Source organism: Betta splendens, unplaced genomic scaffold (assembly GCF_900634795.4).
Source record: "Betta splendens unplaced genomic scaffold, fBetSpl5.4 scaffold_31, whole genome shotgun sequence".
NCBI lineage: Eukaryota > Metazoa > Chordata > Actinopteri > Anabantiformes > Osphronemidae > Betta > Betta splendens.
This window is the reverse complement of record NW_026577850.1, coordinates 81,261-87,701: the sequence shown is the minus strand read 5'-3', so window position 1 is coordinate 87,701 and position 6,441 is coordinate 81,261. Positions and strand designations below refer to the sequence as shown.

General features: G+C 43.9%; 1 protein-coding gene across 4 annotated transcripts in view; it reads left to right on the top strand.

Moving 5' to 3' along the window:
• Nucleotides 1–797: 797 nt before the first annotated feature.
• The window catches only part of LOC129603767 (NACHT, LRR and PYD domains-containing protein 12-like), a 50,588-nt gene continuing 44,944 nt past the window's right edge, over nucleotides 798–6,441 (top strand). For 3 of the 4 annotated variants that reach the window (XM_055506749.1, XM_055506747.1, XM_055506746.1), the window contains exon 1: nucleotides 800–951. The gene's annotated coding sequence lies outside the window, so the exon portion shown is untranslated. Of the gene's footprint in view, nucleotides 952–6,441 lie in introns of all 4 variants that reach the window. The other variant, XM_055506745.1, reaches the window with a different exon arrangement.

The window sequence follows — 6,441 nt, the reverse complement described above, 5'->3', positions numbered from 1 at the left end:
TACATCAACATTACAAAAACAACCTGACAATATTTCAACCACACATTAACATTAATTTATTAGTAATTTTAATTGGACCAAATCACTAGCAGTATGTGGACTGTGGACAGAAAAGAGACGCAGCCAAGGTCCAGAAAGTGGAGGAGACAGGAAGAAGCAGAAATGTGCTGGGAGGACAGACTTTTTATCTGCTACCACGAGTCTCCGAATTGCATGTGGGTACGGACCATTCCAACACTGTTCGTTCCAACACCATTTGTGACAAATTGTAGTTATCATCAATTGTAATAAATCTAAAAGTATTTGTTTAAACTCTAAAACAGTGGTGGTTTGAGTTTGTCTATCTCATTCTAGCAACTACATTACAACTAATGTCTTGAAAACGTCCCAGTTGGTTAGCATTAAAAAACAAAAGTACAGGTTCTGGCTGGACAGTGTTTTCTAGCCATTACTGTGTTTCAACATGTCTGGGCCTCAGACAAATATTGCAGAGACCTGCTTATTTCATAGAGACACACCCAGACATTTACCAGGTGAACACTCTGACTCTGGAAGACAAAGATGAGCCACATCGTCTGATTCTGTCACAACTTTTACTCAGTATTTAGAGTTTGAACACATAGTTGTGGTTCCTCTTCATTGCTATGAAACAAGTTGAGTCAGGTCCACATTCCAGTCAGTGGACAGAGTCAGTCATCCTAGTTCATCCCCAACAGTTTCAAGAAGCCAACAATCCAGATAATGTTTGCTCTACTGAACTGAGCATTCAGGTTTGACAAAGAGGACACTTGAAACCAGGAAGCAACTCAGTTTAAAGCTTCTGATCTCAGTGAGTCGGTACCAGTGTTCCCAGCAGCAGTGATCCAGCTCGGACTCCTTCTGCTCCACTGACTGGACTCTTTCATGTGAGGAGAACCAGGACCCAGAGTGTTTGGTATCAGAACCACTGCTGTAAGTCTCTGATGTTTAGTTCTGTTGTGATGGGTCTGTTTTCTGTCAGTGTGACGTCTGCTGAACAGATGGAATAAACACAACTGGGCTGATAAAAGCAGCTGTTGTACTGAACATGTCGGTTGCTGTCATTGCTTCCTCTTTATTAGAAATATTTCAAACCATCATGTCAGAGCAGAAGTCGTGACACAAACATGAGAACAGGCAGAAAATTCAAGCGTAGACGTTTAATGGAACCATGAGAAGCTGAAGAAAAATATTTGCATCATAACACCGTGTTGTGTTAATTGGCCTCAGGATAAAACTCTGCTTACTATGTGGGACATGTTTATACCAGACATCTTTACAATAATGTCAGTGATTCTTTCTGTTAAATGAGTTCAATCAGGTGTTTGTCTCTTCAGTGTTCACATCTACCAACCTCTGACTCTTTATTAAGATAGCTTGATGAGTTTTACTTTGCCTGAGAAAATAAAGCTGTCAGGTTTGGCGGCCGACTTGACATGCACGGCAAAGATGTCAGCAGGCTTTAGTACAGAGTCTTTAATTGTCTCGGTCTCGGTACAGGTACAGCACGGTATGGCGACTTACGTACAGAATCCTCTGTGATGAGGAATAGACAAAAACGGTGGTCAGGCAAATTCAACGTACAACCCAAAGGGAATAGGCGAAATTGGCGTCAAGGTACAAGCAGGGGTCGGTAACAGGCAGGCTTGGCTGAGGTACAAAAGGGCTAGGCTTTAGACACGGTCAGGAACAAAACAGTACCGATAACTAGGCTGAGACATGAATTGCTGGAAACTGAACTGATCAACAACAATCTGGCAAATGACAGAGGTGAGTACTGGATGTTGAATACCGGGCATGATTACTAATTTTTTTTTTTTGTTCTGTCCAGCAGTTTAGCAAGCAGCATATATTACGCTGAATGCCATATTGTGATGGACAGCTTTGCTTTAATATATACTCTTCCTGATTTATGGTTTATTTAATGGTTTATTTAGCTAATCCAAAATGTGTGTGATGTTGCTGTGTTGGGGGACAGGTTAGGTTTCTGCTTTAGGGTGTGTATGCGGGAGGGTGTGTGTGTGTGGGGGGGGGGGGGTAAGGGGTGCAACCAGCTGCTGAAACTAAGCAAATCTGTTAAGTAAGCAATCGAAGCAAAATAAATAAGAAGCAGGGATGAACCTTAGGCTAACACATTCATAACTAAACAGCTTTTGTACTGTGGTTTACCTTGGAGATTAATACTAATACCAATAATAGTGCTAAGGTATGTGCACATACTCATACAAACATATACATATAATATACATACATATGTGCATTATGATACATATCCCATACTACTTAATAAAAGTCATGACATACAACACCACAAATTCCATATTCACACACATTGATATTGGTAATGATAAGTATCAATAATACTTACAGTTGGATTTGGAAAGTGTCCCACTTCAAGGTTAGTAAGGCTGTAGCTTAATATTATTCACCCAAAGGGTAAAGCAGACGTTGGTGCATGAACAATGCCACTTGTGGAAGCCAGGGTGATGTGAGGGGCTCGGCCACTACGCCCATCCAGCAAGCAAAGGAAGGAATCCTAGCAGCCAGGGAGCCCACACACCTTCAGTTCCAGGAGGTCAGTTGTTGCTACCCAAGCCGCCCACACAGAGCCCCCCAGGCAGAGCTGCAGCAGCCACAGAGAAAGCACCCGAGTCCAGAGTGGGCCACCGTGGGTCAACACTGTCCGCCCCATGAGAACCAGGGGCAAACACTCCCCCCGGCGGGAGGGTCGGCCTGAAAGAGTAGAGCCCGAGGACCCACGGTCCGTAGGGAGCCCGCCAGAAGATCCCCCCGCGCCCAGAGTGGGGCCCGCCCCCAGTCCACCACCCCCACACGAGCGGAGCGGGGCCGACCCCATCGGCCCAACCTCATCCCCTGGCGACACAGCGGCCTGCAGCACAAGGCCAGCAATTGGTGGGGGTCAGTGGAAAAGAGACCACCCAGGCAGACGATCATCGTACCCCAGGTGGAAAACCGGACCCCCCACACTCCAACCGCACCACACGCATACCAACTCACACAAACACAGACGCATACACCAACCCACATGTGCAACACACATCATCACATCAACACACACACACACACCATAGACTCTCTCACAACAAACTAGTCAATCATACGTGAACCAATGCACTCTCAGGTACATTCTCGCAACCACACCATTCGCTTGATCACATTCGTGGGGAGGGTAGGTCTCCGGCCTGCCATCTATGTGGCCCCAGGCAGGGACCACAACTCCTCCCGAGCCCCGCCCAACCCCCCCAACCAGGGGGAGGCAGAGGGCAGCAGAAAAGGTACCCCAGAACCCTGCAACCCAGCTTGGACGTGAGTGTGTGGAACTAAAGTGCACTGAAGGTGGGTGACACCTCCAGGAGCACAACCGCTGGCTGACGGTGTGTCCCCCGGACAGTGCCCCCCCTCGCCCTAAATGTCTTTTTGCAGTTAAAACTGGGTGGTGATCTCTCCACCAGGGCCAGTGGGCGAGGCCACAACTGGCCTCAGCCCCAGGCCCCAGTGAAGGAGCCCACCCCCGGCCCTAAATGTATGTGTATGTGGCTAAGTATAAGGAACTTTGGGAGATAGCCAATTCTCCGAGGGGTCCAGCAGACAGAGCCATCAATGGGAAGGCTCCGTCTACTGGCCCCCCTGGAAGGAGCCCCCAGATTCCTGGACAAGTGTGTATGACTAATGCAATTAAAACTGCAGAGCATCCCACTTGGAAGGGACGGAACCACTTCCCACTAGCCCCGGTCCCTCCATCAGCAGGACGCCCCTTGCAGACCTAAATGCATGAATGCGGAGAAATGTAGTTGGGAAGCAGAGCACCAGGGTCCGCAGAGCCAGGTTCCCGACTGGCTCTGCTACCCATCCCGCCACCCCCCACAACCCCCAGCCAGGAAGGGACAGCCGAGACCCAGGGACTGATTTGATGAAGCAGACAATGTGTCTAAGGTGGTATAATCTAACAAGCTGTTCAGGTACTGAGTAATGCTTATTTTTTTTAGTTTTCCAGTTCATAAGGATGATTTTCTTTGCGACACAGAGGGCAGAAAGAAGTGTGTGTGATGAGTTTGTCTCTAGATCAAGCCCACTTAGATCTCCTAGAAGACAAAGTGCAGGGGCTGCTGGGATTGGACAGCTTTACTGGGTTGACAGGTGTTCACATACTCTTTGCCAAAATTGCTGCACAGGTGAACATGACCAGAATGCATGTAGGAATCTATCTGCTGTGTTATCTGTGCAGTGAGGGCAAATATTTGAGTTTGTGAGACCCATTTGTAACATCCTTTGTCCTGTATAATGAGTTCTATAAAGAATTTTGTATTGTATTAGTTGTAAATTTGTATTTTTTGTCATTCTGAATGAATTAGAACATATATTATTCCAGAACGTGTAATTAGTGGTGATATTGAGATCAGCTTCCCATTTAGAGATCGGAAGGCTCACTGTCTGGTCTACATTGGAAATTAAGATATAGATTTTGGATACTGTCCTTTTCCCTGATATATCAATAAATCGCTCTATTACTGGTGGTGGTTGCATGTGGATGGGAGTATTCTTACTTTTTGCATTAAGTATTGACTTTAGTTGTTGGTATTCTAAGAAATTGGCACTAGTGATTTTATAGTGGGACACTAGTTCTTCAAAAGAGGTAAACTTGTCTCTTGTGAAAACATGTTTCAGATGTGTTATTCCTTTGATATGCCAAGTTGGGAAGTGTATTGCCTTTTTGTTTTGTATGATGTCTGGATTGTTCCAGAGAGGTTTGTTTTGGCAAAGAGTAAGCGAAGACCCATTAATTTTACGAAAATCCCACCAGGCTGTAGGAGATGCTTTTATGCTAATGCTCTAGTAACAACTATGATGTTTGATTTTGGTGCTGATAAAGGGCAGATCTGCAACTTTAATATTTCCACAAAATGTTTGTTCAATGTCTATCCAGGAGGAGTCTGCTGGCATGGGTTTTATCCATTTGTGGACATGGTTCAGTCTATTGGCAAGAAAATAGTGGTGGAAGTTAGGTAGTTCTAGGCCGCCGCAGTGTCTGGATTTTTGAAGAGTTTTTAAACTAATTCGTGGTGGCTTGGTTTTCCAAAAAAACTGTGAGATGTAGGAGTCTAATGTCTTAAACTACGCCTGGGCTGGCTGAGTTGGAATCATTGAGAGTATGTAAGGATCATCAACAGGATCATCATTTTTATGGTGGCAATTCTTCCCATAAGTGAAATGGGTAAGGACAGCCATCTTTTGAGGTTGGCTTCTATTTGTTTTAACAATGGATTGTAGTTTAGATCAATAAGCTCTGATAGCCTAGACGACAATTCAATGCCCGAGTATTTAATGTTCCCTGAATGGAGTGTGGTAGAAGAGATGTTATCTCAATCTCATCAGCAATGACTTTATGAACTACTTTACTAATAAAATTATCATCATTAGAAAAAACATTCAGCAGCAACTTCTTCCAAATGACAGAAAGCACTGTCTAGATTCATCAACTTTAAATTTATTAAATCCTCTGTCTTACCTAGACAGCTTCTTCCCCATAACTCATATGGAGTTAACCTCAATAATTAACTCTTCCAAGTTGTCCACTTCTCTTTTAGATCCAATCCCAACCAGATTACTCAAAGAAGTTCTACCTTTAATCAGCTCGTCCATATTAAATCAAATCAACCAATCTTTACAACTAGGCTATGTACCACAGGCTTTTAGGTGGCTGTGGTCAAACCTCTATTGGAAAAACCAACCCTTGACCCTGGACAACTAGCCAACTATAGGCCCATTTCAAATTTACCCTTTATTTCCAAGATTCTGGAAAAAATCGTGGCTAAACAATTATCTGACCACCTGAGTGGGAATAACCTGTACGAAGATTTTCAGTCAGGATTTAGAAAACATCATAGCACAGAAACAGCTCTGGTTAGAGTCACTAATGATCTTTTATTAGCTTCGGACAATGGTCTAGTTTCTGTCCTTGTCCTGTTAGATCTTAGTGCTGCATTTCATACAATTGATCATATCATTCTATTACAGACACTAGAACATAGAATCGGGATTAAAGGAAAAGCATTGGGATGGTTTAAATCCTATTTGTTGAACAGACTCCAGTTTGTTCCTGTTAATGATGAATTCTCCACATGCACAAGGATTAGCTATGGAGTACCACAGGGTTCTGTGCTGGGTCCAATTCTGTTTAGCATATACATGTCTCCTCTATGTGAGCTTATTAGAAAGCATTCTATTAATTTTCATTTTTACGCAGATGATACTCAGCTATATATGTCGTTGGAACCAAATGAAACCGATTAACTAGTCAAAATTCAGGGTTGTTTAAAAGACATCAAATCCTGGATGTCCCAAAGCTTCCTTCAACTAAACTCAGATAAAACCGAGATTCTTACTGTATTGTTGGGCCTAAAA